This window comes from Typopeltis vanoorti, chromosome 18 (genome assembly GCF_054136105.1).
Source record: "Typopeltis vanoorti isolate ZY-2024b chromosome 18, IOZ_Tvanoo_1.0, whole genome shotgun sequence".
NCBI classification, from domain to species: Eukaryota; Metazoa; Arthropoda; class Arachnida; order Uropygi; family Thelyphonidae; genus Typopeltis; species Typopeltis vanoorti.
This window is the reverse complement of record NC_143566.1, coordinates 89,146,664-89,160,653: the sequence shown is the minus strand read 5'-3', so window position 1 is coordinate 89,160,653 and position 13,990 is coordinate 89,146,664.

The window sequence follows — 13,990 nt, the reverse complement described above, 5'->3', positions numbered from 1 at the left end:
AATTACCGTAAAGGGGGAAAAGTCACAAAAGAGGAAAATGTTCCTGGTCCAGGGATTCCCTTATTCAGGTAATATTCACTAATTTCATGTTGTTAGTCTGTGGTGTGCTATTATTTGATCTATTCTACATTAAAAATTTTAATCCTGAGATGGATAAGTGGCTGATAAAAAATAAAAAAAATCCTGCGAACAATCAGAAAGAGCAGAAACTCAAACTCAAAAAAAAAAAAAAGGACAGTATTTCATATTTTCCCAGAACAGCCAGCATCGTCTTCAGAACCAAACGGTAAGAGGCAAAAAATGTAATACATCCATTTGATTTTTGCAATATTCGCTGTGTATATTTTGTATTGAAAATAAATACAATAAATATTATAATAATATATGTCTCTATTACGATTTTTTTGAGGGTGGGGGGGGGGGGCTGTGAAATATTTTAATTTTTGCAAAGTGGGCCCTGACATCCAGAAGTTTGGGAAGCACTGCTTTATGGAACAGCAAGAGTTAAAACAACGGAATGATCCTCTACAATTTTGCTTCGAAAAGAAACAGTTATTGCAGGCCCAATCGAGCCAACACATTACAGAGCAACCGGCAGACCTGATGTTTTGGATATTGCTATATTTAAGAATATTTCTCATCAATTCCAACTTCAAGTGGTTGACGAGCTCAGCTCAGATCACAATCCAGTACTTTTAAGTTTAGGAGGGGATCCAGAGCTCATTCCCAGTCAATTACACACACTAACTTTGCAAAATTCAAGCCTAAAATGAACACTATCATAGACTCAGTACCTACTATCTCCTCCCATGAAAAATTGACACAGCAGTCAGCAATGTTGATTGTAAAATCCATTCTCGCTTATCTGCAACTAGTTCTACTTCCACCCCAGCTCAAGTAAACTTACTTCCTGAAGAAATCCTTGCTCTAATCAGAAACAAAAATAGACTCAGATGCCGCTAGCACAACACGCTATCTCTGCAAGACCGTCGAGAACTAAACAGAGCGTCCAACATAGTCCGTTATGCATTAAAAGATCACAGGAATCAGCAATGGGAAAGAAAACTCTGTTCTCTCAAAACGGAAGATAATTCTCTGTGGAAATTGACTAAAGCTCTCCGTACGGATCGCTCTAACATCCAGCCGATTCACGGAGAAAGAGGCCTTGTTTACAGAGACGATGAAAAAGCAGAAGCTCTCGCTCACGCTCTTCAACTTCAGTGCCGTCCTAATTATGCGCATGCAGATTTGATCTTCACAGAGAATATACACCGTCGAGTTCGTACCCTGCTTCGGCAGCCTTGTAACCGTGAAAATATCTGTCCCACCTCACCTAAAGAGGTCTATTCAATCATTAGGAAGCTTAACAACAAAAACGCCCCTAGTCCAGATGAAATTACCAACAAAACAATTAAGGTCCTCCCACACAAAGCTGTCATGCATTTAGTAGCCATTATTAATGCAATGCTGAGATTAAATTATTTCCCTCACGATGGAAACAAGCTGATATATTCCTTATTTTCAAGCCTGGTAAGGCACCTCAAATGCCACAGAGCTGACCTAACCTAACCTATCAGTCTTTTATCGTGCCTAGGAAAAATCGCAGAAAGAGTCATTCTCAATCGACTTAATGAGGAGGTGAATAAAGACAACATAATTCCAAAAGAACGATTTGGTTTCCTTACCGGACATAGCACTACACAGCAAATTCACGGACTTACAGAATTTATCACTACAGGCTTAAGTGGAAACAACACACAGGAGCTATATTTTTAGATGTTTCAAAAGCTTTCGATAAGGTGTGGCACAAAGGTCTCATCTATAAATTAATTTCAGCCAACATCCCTCTTTACCTCACTAAAATTATTGACTCCTTTCTAAAGGTCCGTCAAATCCAGGTCAAGTTGTGCAGAATTCGATCCTTACTGAAAAAAAATCACTGCTGGTGTCCCTCAAGGCTCGCTGTTCTCACCGCTGCTTTTTATCATCTTTGTTTCTGATGTTCCTAGCACATCACTAACCACTATAGCTAGTTATGCGGATGATATGGCAATTCTTAGCAGATCTCTCGGCCGAATATAGCTACGCAACGCTTAAAAACTGCAGCAATAAATGTAGAAAACTGGTTCAGGAAATGGAGAATATCTGTAAATGTCGATAAAAGCACTCCATTCTCTTCACAAGAAGACAAGCAGCTCACTTCGGAGAAGTTAAACTTTTTAATACACCATCCCATGGAGATTTAGCACCAAATATCTAGGCATTCAACTTGATAACCATTTAAACTTTAACTCCCACATAGTTTACGCATACAAAAAAGCAAACTCTGCAATTGTGCAACTGTATTCTCTCCTAAATCGAAGAAGTCAAGTCAGCCCTGAAAACAAACTACGGATATATAAAACAATTATCAGACCTTCGTTTACTTACGGATCGCTGGCCTGGGGTCACACTTCCCCCACCAACATCAAAAAGCTACAAGTTATTCAAAACGAGTGCCTCCGTATGATTTTCAATGCTCCGTGGTTTGTCAGAAATGCTCTCTTATATCGCGATGCCGATATTCCCACGTTTCTCCATAATATTGCCTGAGTCGTGCTCCTGAGATCCTCGTGAATGTCCCGGGGTTTTATCTCATGGTCAGCCGCGTATCTTGGTGCTGATCCCATCACTAGCATGCGAAAGGAATGCATGTCAGCGAAGATTCCGATTCCAAACTTCCACCACATAGCAGCAGACTATACAGCATGAAATGCCCGAGAAAGTTTGTAGCTGGAGTGCTAAGAAATTAGAGTTCTATAAAGAAGATCGCGTTGGCATATCGTCGATCGGAGGAAAAGAAAACAAGCATATTGATGAGTAAAATTTTGTTCTCTGATTTGTGTGTAAGCAGAATCTAAGAATTGTAAAAAATCAATTAGCAAAGAACTCTAAGAATAGTTAAAAATAAGGACGGTAGGAAAGTGATTAATTTGATCTAAAGAAAGTATTAAATGAATAGGCACTGTATGGTTGAAAATGTTAAACTTGTCCAGGAATATTAGAATGAAATTTCATCCTAGGAGTGAATGCTTTTAAAATTGTTAATTCAAAAACTAGTAGTGCATAAAGGATATATTGTATGGAATAATTAAGGTTAAATGAATGGTGCCTGTATGATCCCTTATGACCAAGAATGTACGATGATCGCATAGCCCATGTATGAATTAAGAGCTTAATCTCACATAGAATTATTGTAACAAAGAACCCAGAGACAATTATTATGAGGATATCAGGACAAAGAGAGCCAAGTGTGTGGAATATTATGAGTAATCTGATAAAATGTGTATTAGATTAATACCTGTTTATAAGAGGATTAATAAGATTGTGTCTAGAATGAGGATATGTAATTAGAGATTGTTTAATTAAGGTTTATAGTGTTAAATAGTTGTAATAAGATAAGGTTAATTGACACTTAGTGTGAATTTTTATTTGAGTGACTTAGCATTGTTAGACTTGACTTAATTCTTAACCCTTATTGGATGAAAAACTTTCTTTGTGTAAATTGTATTGTATGTCTTATGTTAAATAAATTTTGCTATTCTTTAACTAAATCCTGTGTCTGTATGGAATTTAATGCACCACCTGTGAAATAATACGGATCTAAGCGGGGAACACATTCAGTGTAAATTTTCGGTCACGATTGCAATTTTTGTGATACTTTGGCGAAGCTCTCTACAATTCTCTTGATTAACAATTCAATTAATCTAAGAGTCCTAAGTGGTGCAGTAAAAAATAAATATTCTTAGAGCTTAACGAGAGGTTGGTTAGGAAGAATCATCCATATAGGTTTTGACTCGACCCTCGGGATATTCCTTTGTGAACCAGAGATATCACGTGTCACACGCAAGAGATTCCTTTGAGGTAAAATAAATAACTAATATATATAGAAGCAGGGAACATAACACAGTGAAGTTAGCGTACCTGGATTTTAGAAATATTTTCCAACCCAGAGAAAGCATGAGACATGATACAGAAAGATTTAAATAAAAAATTTTCATGGCTTAATCCTGCGAGGTTTAAAAATGCTCGAAAATTCGCATATGAAATTATATCCATGTTTGGAAGTACTTATTGGTGTGAGCAGTTATTTACAATTATGAAGGGAAATAAGTCTTCTGCCAGATCCAGAATTACTGACATTCACCTTGGACCAGTTTTGAAAGTAATCACTGCGAACAAGATTTCCCCCGAAGAAGGAAAGATAGTAGCAGAGAAGAGATGCCAAGTGTCAGGGAGAAAACAGTAATTTTATCGTTGTTCTTTTTTTACACTGTACTTTTCAAAATAAACCTCCGTCTTTATGAAAATTGAAGTTTTTGTTTTTTGCGGCCAACATAAACTTAAAACCACGTTTATTTGGCCCGTGTTAGCCTTTGAGTTTGACATGCTTGGTGTAAGGTCTTCGGTAATCTCCGGTGGAGGAAAATGAGAAACAGGAATTAGAGGCAAAAAATAAAAATGCAAAGAATGAAGTTGAAGTAAACATTATAGAGAGAAACAGTAATAAAAATCACCACCCAGGCAACGGGAGAATTAGACGGAGAGCAAGGTATCATAAAAGGGTAAAATGCCCAAGATAATACAAACATGAGTCACAGCGCCAGTCGCGTCAAGAAGACCCACTTGGTCAGGCTGATGGTGTTCCCTCCTCAAAATTAAAAGACAAATTTGAGTATTTTCCAACCCAGAGAAAGCATGATACATGATACAGAAAGATTTAAATAAAAAATTTTCATGGCTTAAATATTTTTCATGAAGGGGGTGGGCCTCTGTAAAACTTGATTGAAAATTAAAACTATCAGTGCTTTACATCGATTTTTAGATAGGTCAAGTGTCATGAGAACTGTATATAAAGTTTTGGTTCTATGTATATTTTGCTAAATATTAATGTAGTTAACCCGATGGGAAGTGACTGTATTTACTGTTTTAATGTCAAAAACAAAAGCAATGCTTTGCTTTTGTTTTTGACAGGAAATTGTTTACTATTTTTGTGAATGAGAAAGCTGCTTAGGAACTCTGTGCATAATAGCTATAAAGTTAGTATCTAAGAGTGCCGCTACGTTTAGAGAAGTTTCCGCAGCCCGTAAGTACAAGCAAAGTATCAAAGAGGTCTGCTAGTTTTAGAGACAAGTTTCTGCTGCCTGGCAAAATACGATCAAACAAATGCACGGAAAACAAAAAGCAGGTCAAACTTAGAAGATGAAACAGTAATGCCTTATTCTTCGGGATTTCCTACGCCTAGTACAAGGTCCCAAGATCACAAAATAAAAGGGGAATGAGCTGGGCATAACAGGCTTCCAGTTGTTAACAGAGAAAGTGAAGTGTAGGGCTTCCAGTCACCAAGAGGAGAGAAGGATCTCATTCACGAGTCAAAGGAGAGAGTCGGTGGCAGTTGGTTATTAGAGGCAGCAATTACAGCTATTGGAGATGGCAGATAAAGGAGCCAGTCATCCAGGAAGTATGGCAAGCCCAAGAAGGAGAAAGGCCAATGAAGATGCAAATTACCCAAAGTAGCTTTGATGGGAAGTTTTTCTTTTCACCGTGGGAGAACAACCATTTGCCGGAGCTGTATGAGTACTGCAAGTCGCAGTGCACTATCGTCCCGATGAGATACTGCTGATGCCAGACATTCCTGATGGAAGTTCAAGATCTGAGATGAAGGAAATGCCATAGAAACTTTTGTGCAAGACTATTGACTGAATGTGCGATACAGAGCCTTTGTAAGTTCCATACTTTTGTACAATTCCTCTTTTAGTATTTTATACCTGGAATAATTAAGAATTTGTTTAACAGTAATAAGAAGTGTCTTTAAGAGAATCAATTGGCATTTTGGAAGTTGATAACAAATTTGTAAAAATAACTTAACAGAGAGTTAGCTAACCTCTTTGCGAGTATACTAGAAGTTTAATAAGTTGATGTAAGCAGAGAGTAAATAAGTTTTTGAATTAAAGAGATTATTTAGTGTTGAAGAAAAAGGGTTTTAATTTTATGGTAAAGATAGAGAAAGCAACCTCCCTATTGTTTAATTTGTGAGCGGGAAACAACAAAGGCAAATAAAGTGGTTTAATTACTTAAAAACCACGACTGTTTATGTAAACTTTGTTGAAGAAATTTACTCCAGTAAAAGAGAGAGATCTACTGGAAGTTTTATTGTCTTATGCCGAATATTTGATATACTGATGGTGCAGTCTGACAAATTTTTCAGTGTTCATAGGCATATGACTAATAAATACAGAAGATGGATAAACGTAACATACAGTAGAGTAAGTGAGTAAGTTTATGAGAGAGAAAGTGCACACTGCTAATTAGTAAAAAAAAAGTATAAAGATAGCAGTATATAAATAGCAGTAGACAGCATTATTATTACAATGCTGCAGCAGACAGAATTCGAACCTGCAGGGAAACCCCAATGGATATGAGACTTTCTTTAATAGTCTCATTGGCGATTTATTTCCTGGCATTACTCGATAAAATTACATATGAAGAGCTCCAAGACAGGGTTGCCAGATTGGCCATTTCATGACCAAATTTCAAAAATTTGACAGTTTTTTGAACTCTGGGGCCATGAAAAAATCAGTTTGGCCTTTTATGCAAATGTGGCCACTAATTTGGCCATTTTTACAAAGATTTCAAATCATATGCCTTATTTACTAGTTTAATATTGTTGTCGCATTGTAAGGCTAGCTTTTGGTACCCCTTTACGTACTGTGACGCACTTGATGCAAGTTGACTGTTAATGAAAACGTTTCTTCGATGACGTCATAATGAGTCTTTGGTAGCTTGCTTATAGTTTGTTACTACGACTGCCTCAATAACTCCAAGCATGCTTGAGCTTCATTCTGTACTTGTATAAAACAAGTACACAAAGCACTTGCTCGCTATTGTTGCAATAAACTTAATCCAGTTATGTTGATAAATACCACCAAACATGATGCAGCTTCGTTTTGTACTCGTATAAAACATGTACGCAACAGCCATACCAGTTTGGGTCCATGTCTGTTTTGATCGTCTCTAATTAGTTATGGCATAGACTTTGTGTTGCAAGTATCGTTCTGTTGAGTGATATCAGACATTTGGTGCTGTATGGTGATAGTTCTATCACATAAGCTTTCATAATGGAATATTTTGCATAAACTTTACCCGCATTATGACAATATGAAAGTAATATGTTCAATTTCGTAAGAATGATGATTAAGTGATTTTAGTATAATTAATGAATAATTTTGTAATATCGTTTATAAACTTCTTTATCTTGCTTATATTTTTGTTATTTTTTTTTCCATTCAAAACAATCACAGTGACGTGATTGTTTTGAATGGAAAGGGAAATATATTAGTGTATAAGTAATCGTGTTGTCACTGGTGGACACTTCTGACAAGATCAAGATAAGATAAGAAATTGTGTGATTTTTAACATATATTCACGGCCCAGAACACAACTCTGAAATTCATTTGACTTTTTCATTTTAGGTTTTACTTTTTAAAATTCAGTTAACTACATATTATAACAGAATAACTGAGTAAAATAAATAAATTGTGTGTGAATTATTTTCCCACACTGTTAATTTTCATTAACTTTGTTTGTAGATAACTGAGTGACTCATTTCCGGTCAGGGAATCATTGTTCGTCTCATAGCAGTAGCGGTTCTTCAAATGTAAAAATTTTCTCAGTGATGTGTATTAGTCATCTTTCTGATTTGACTAATGTTTAGACTAGTGTTAGGTAGCAAAGTTTCGTAATTTGACCTTTGTAATTATTACAAACTAATTTGTTCACATCACTTCCTATACGTATCACGCTTTCTTCAAAGGTAAGTTCCCGAGGATCATGTATTACTCAACCTTTCTATTGTGACTAAGCGTTTTCGAGGTGTTACACTACTGATGGGTAGCAAAGGTTCGTAATTTGACCTTGTGTGATCGATGAGAACTAAGTTATTCATTGTCACATGATGTGTATTTTGGTTTTCCATTGGTTCTAATTTTTTTTTATAAATAGACTAAAGGGTCACTCTTTGATTACAATTTGAGTTTCTAGTAGTAACTTTCTAGTAGTATTTGTAACAGTTGTATACATTCAGAAGATTATTATAGTTTCAAAATGAGTTTTTCTGGAGAACAGGTAAGTTAATTTTGTCATTTTATAGCAATGTCATTTGAATTTTAGTGACTACATTAGCGATTTTTGTCTATAAAGTTATAAGGTGGTTTTTGCAATGGAAAAATAAAAATCATGTTTATGATAATCAATCTGTTTTGTTTTTAGTGAAATTCAATAAATATATATATATATTATATATATATATATATATGTGATTTTTTTTTTTTATTGGGAAAAGATATTGAGTGTGGTTATTTAGTAATATTGTGTTAGTGAAACCATCGCGTAGTGTCGAAATTGCTAAAAATTATGAATAACATTTAGTTTTATTTTTTTTTTTGGTTATTAGGATTTTTTGAGGAAAATTTTTGAGGGGTGATATTTAGTAAATGTGTGTTAGTGAAACTCTCACGTAGTGTCGAAATTGCTAAAATCACCTTGAGTTTTTTTTATTTCTGAATGATATTTCTGAAATCTAGAAAGTATTTTTTTTTTTTTTTTTTTTTTTTTAGTGACCATCTGTTATTTGTTATGTTGATGGTAATGGGAATATATTCAATCATCAACCCACCATTGTAGAGGTTGATTTGACTGGAGAAAATGGTTGCGAAAGGGTACAAACCATAGGACGTGGTTCTAAGTCTAATGTAACAATCGCTGGTGTGGTTGGAGGAAGTCGCGACCCTCCCCAAAATTCATATGATTAGTTTCACATTCAGTTACTGGATGTGAAACTAAACTCTCTACAACTATTGAACCCTCACTCTACAGGGACTTTTATACTGTTTCAGTGGCCCAATCACGTAAATCTATAAAGTATCAAACTCGACAATTGGAGTATCAAGTTCGATTTCGTGATCTGGAACTCTTTTCACCAGTGTTTTTTTTGATATATTTCGAGATATGCTTAATGAGATCATTCAGCGTTTATCGGGTTCTGGAACTTTTTCTCACGTTCAGTTAGGCGTTAGTGCATCCAGTTTAGAAAGCAACATTAACTTACTGTTCATGTTGCTTTCTGAACTAACTATCCAAAGGATAGTTGATGCTTTTTATGCTGTCGCCCAATCGAAACGAGAGTTTCTTTTGGCAAATGATCTTGTGATCGATGTCGTACTTATCAATATCAATGGTGGTGGTAGAAAAACCAATGTTAAAAGAAGAACGCTGCTTAGCCTGGATGAATATGTGAAAATCAAAAGAGCTATTGTGGAAATTAACAACAAAGACAATCTTTGCATGGCCCGAGCACTTGTTCTTGGTGTTTCTGCACAAACTGAAGATGTCCAAACATACAGACAATTGCGTTTAGATCGTAAAAAGTTACAAACCAAAAGGGCTTTAACTTTGCACAAAATTGCCGGGATTCCGCTCATTTCTTGCGGTATTCCAGAAGCAAATCTCTTTCAAAAGCATTTGACTCCGGAATACCAAATCGTAATTTTTTCGGCAGATGCCGATTTTTCTGTGCTATTTCGGGGCCCAAATGCAAGTAAACAGATCTGTCTTTTATACCGCAACTCTCATTATGATTTAGTGCGTAGCGTGCCAGCTCTGTTTGGGAATAACTATTATTGCCCCAGTTGCATAGTCATTCAAAAATTCAATCAAATTGCATATGCATAGATGCCAAAATGTGTGCATCCGCTACCGAACAAACGCCACTCATAGTGTGCGGGACTTTGTTTTGTGCAAATCATGCAATAGATTTTTCTACGGCAACGAAGGTCTGAATTTGCACATACAAAATAATACTTGTTGAAAATTCCATCGTTGCGGATAATGTTTGGCTACTTTCTCTACAGATAAAAGCCACGTTTGTCCACCTGAAACTTTCTGCACTCACTGCAAATTAGTTCACGCAAAACAGAAATGCTTTGTGCAAAAATCAGGTCTCAAATAAACAAGTTTCTATGATTTTTTTTGACACAGAAACTATAGCTAAAAATCATCGTCATGTACCAGTCTTATGTACAGCTGATTTTGGTAGTTCTGGGGTGAAAACTGTGTGGGTCAGTTTCTAGATGAGCTGTTTTCTGTCAAGAATATCATGAAAAGAGATCGAGATGGTAAGATCCTTCAGACTGTCAAACCAAAATACCAAAATATTCGTGTGATTGCACACAATTTTCGTGGTTTTGACAGGTATTTTATTTTGGAATATCTTTTTTCAAAAAATTTCCAACCCCGTGTAGTGTTTGATGGTTCGAAGATACTTGCTATCTATTATGACCCTTTAAACATCATATTTCTTGATAGTTTTTCCTACATTAGTATCGCTCTTAGGTAACTGCCAGCCATATTTGATCTCCCAGAAGTTCGTAAGGGTTTCTTTCCTCATAAGTTTCACACATCCAATTCTCTGGATTATCGAGGAGTCAATCCCCGAAAAATCATATTTCCAGCCAGAATTTATGAATAAAGAAACTCATACAGAGTTCGAGCCTTGGTACGAAAATTGGCTAGACACTGAATACTGTCTGAAAGCGGAACTTTTAGCTTATACTAAAGATGATGTGCGTGTTTTGCGTGACAGTTGCAACACTTTTCGCACTCTCTTCATACAGCTCACCCAGATTGATCCCTTTCTCCATGACATTACAATTGCAGGAGTATGTTTGAGAGTATTTCTCCAAAACTTTTTGAAACCTAATACAGTGGCCATACTTCCTGCTCGGGGTTACATAGGGGCAAACATGCAAAGTCGAAAGGCTTTGGCTTGGCTCAAATGGCAAGAACAACAGAACAACATAACCATACAACATGCACGTTCTGTGGGGGGAAGTCTGCATCGGACCTTATTTTGTCGATGGGAAATGTGGAAGCATTTTATATGATTTGTACGGTTGCTTCTTCCACGGTTGTCAAAAGTGTTACAGGCCAAATACATTCCAACCATACAGAAACGTTGACATGATTTCCCTTTTTGAGCAAACGAAGGATCGCGAAAACTTCTTTCGTAGCAAAGGATTCGACGTTATATCAATTTGGGAATGTCAGTTTAATGCAATAATTTCTGAAAACACAGCCTTGAAAAACTTTATTGCTGCTCTTAATATTCCAGATCCCATATTACCTCGTAGTGCTCTGCATGGTGGCAGAACCGACTGCTACAAAATGTAATACAAAATTCAGTCAAAAGGAGAAGTTATTCGCTATTTGGACTTCAATAGCCTTTATCCATGGGTAATGAAATACCAGGTATTTCCTATGGGGCATCCCAAAGTTATTATCGATAATTTTGACTATTCTCCTGGGGTATACTTTGGTATTTGCCATTCAAAAGTGGAAGCACCTACCGATCTCTTTTTACCGGTTTTGATCATCACAGTTAACGAAAAATTAATCTTCCCCCTGTGTGGAAAGTGTGCTTCCGAAATGGCCCCATTATGCTCTCATACGGACTGATCATTTACAGGTTATTGGTGCAGTGAGTTAGATTTAGCACGTTCTCGCGGTTATAAAGTTATTGAATTTTACGAGGTGTGGCATTTTTCTCAAAAATTTGAAGGGGAAGAAAACTTCTTTGCTCACTATATTGATACCTTTCTGAAGCTGAAACAGGAAGCATCTGGATGGCCTGAAGGTCAAAACCAACAGCTTATCTGGATGATTTTTTGCTAAGGGAGAGTGTTATGTTAAATAGTGAACATATTAGCAAAAACCCTGGTAAACGTTCACTTGCTAAGCTTTGTTTGAATTCTCTATGGTGAAGGCTTGGCATGAGAATGTTAAGAACTCAGACCCAGGTGACTTCCTCTTATGAAGATCTCGTAGAACTTTTTTAGATAACAGTAAAGTTATCCAAGATGCCAGGTTAGTTTCAGAAGAGCAGATGATGGTTGCCTACTCTCCTATTGAAGGCACTGAGTCTGAAAATAGGAAAGGAAATGCCATCTCCTCATTTGTAGCTGCCTATGGTAGGATAAAGTTATACGAGGTCATGGAACCTATGCAAAGACTGCTTTTATACACAGATACTGATTCTGTCATTTTCAGTGAAAAACTGGGCAATTACTCAACGTCCATTGGTCACTACCTTGGGGAGCTAGGTGACGAACTCGACGGTGAGTTTATTGTTGAGTTTGTTACCACAGGCCCCAAATCTTATTCCTACAGAACGCATGGAGGTAAGATTGTGACCAAATGCAAAGGCATTACTTTAAATTCTTGCACATCCACAGAGATTAATCTGGAAAATCTATGATTACAGCAGTAAGGGGTGAGCCACAAAATATCCAAATTCCTGTACCATTTTCTGTCCACAGAGACAAATGGAGCTGTCAACTCAAAACAACCTCCATAACAAAAAGATTTGGATACACTTTTGCGAAGCGCATAGTGTCAACAGACACATGCACTTTTCCCTATGGGTATTTTAAAGGATAATTCCTTACATTCACATACCCCATAAGCAAAAGATGCCATCTATGGGACAGAAAACTAAACACCTTTCTACCTGATAGGTAAAAATCCATGGTTGTTTCCCAACATGATTTGCAGTGTCGCCCTTCTCTTGTGCTTTTTTACATCAATGTTATTGTTACTATTATTCCACAATAGCTTTTTTTTGTTAGAATTAAAAATAAAAATTCGTCTTGGCATGATTACATGGTGACTGTGATAAAAAAAATGTTGACAAGGAGATTTTTTTGATATTAAAACAAGTATCTATTTGTTTTTAGATGATCTCTGATTATATAAAAACAATCACAGTCTTATTATGTTATCATTTATTATTTGATTATTTATTGATGAATTATTTGTACCTTGCATTTGCTACTCCCATTGTTAGTTTGAAAGGCTTAATGTTTCGTTTTTCAGCAAACCTATGCTGATCCTTACGAACTTGACAAAGAACACCGCACACACAGCAATAGTCTTTATCAAAGGCTGTACAACGAAGATGGAACACTCAAAATAGCAGAAATGTACACTTTAGAATTAAATTTGATCAAGAAATTAATAAAATAAAGTCTGTGAAATTTAGGTGCCAAGCCATGCTTCAAGAGTCATTGAATCAAGTGAACAAGAAGCTCCCTGAGTCAGCTGATATATTTAAAGGTCTGTCACTTTTAAATCCTACTGTTATTCTAAGCCAAACAAAAAAGCGGTAATTTTCTGATCTGCCATTTTTCCACCTAATAAACGATGTTGTTGTAGTCAAAGACCAATACAGAAAAATTAGCCTTGTTGCGTCGAATGAAGAAGAAAACTTCAAACAAGATGGAATCCCTAAGGAAGCTTTAGAATTTTATCAAGCAGTATCCAAACACAATTTTAAAGAACCGTCGAATTATGCTCTAACATACCTTATCGTACCAGCAAGTAACGCAATAGTTGAACGAATTTTTTCTTATGTAACATCAATCAAAACTAAACCCAGAAACCTGAATGCAAATTAAACTGTTCGATTCAATTGTAAGAATCCATTCCTTCTTAAGTGATAACAATATGTGCTGCCAAAACTTTGACAAATCAACTGCAGAAAAAGAACAAGATATTCAATATCTTGAGAAAGTGCTGTCAAATTAACAGCTGAGTTTCACAGTAAGTATTTTAAGTTTAATTAAAAGTATTTTTGATGATATGTAATCGAATATATAGGCGTAATTTATGATACTTAATCATTGGCATGTTAATTCACACAATTCAATCATTTTATATCTTTGGCCATATTTTTCACCTAATACTTTACCAAAGTGGCCATTTTTGGCCATAAGCTGTCATGTTCATCTGGCAACCCTGCTCCAAGAAGCTATTCCCAAAGAAGTATCTAATGATGACTTAATCACCCCTTCCTGGAACCTGAAAGTTGTTCCAATATAGTGCTACCATGAAGGAAGAT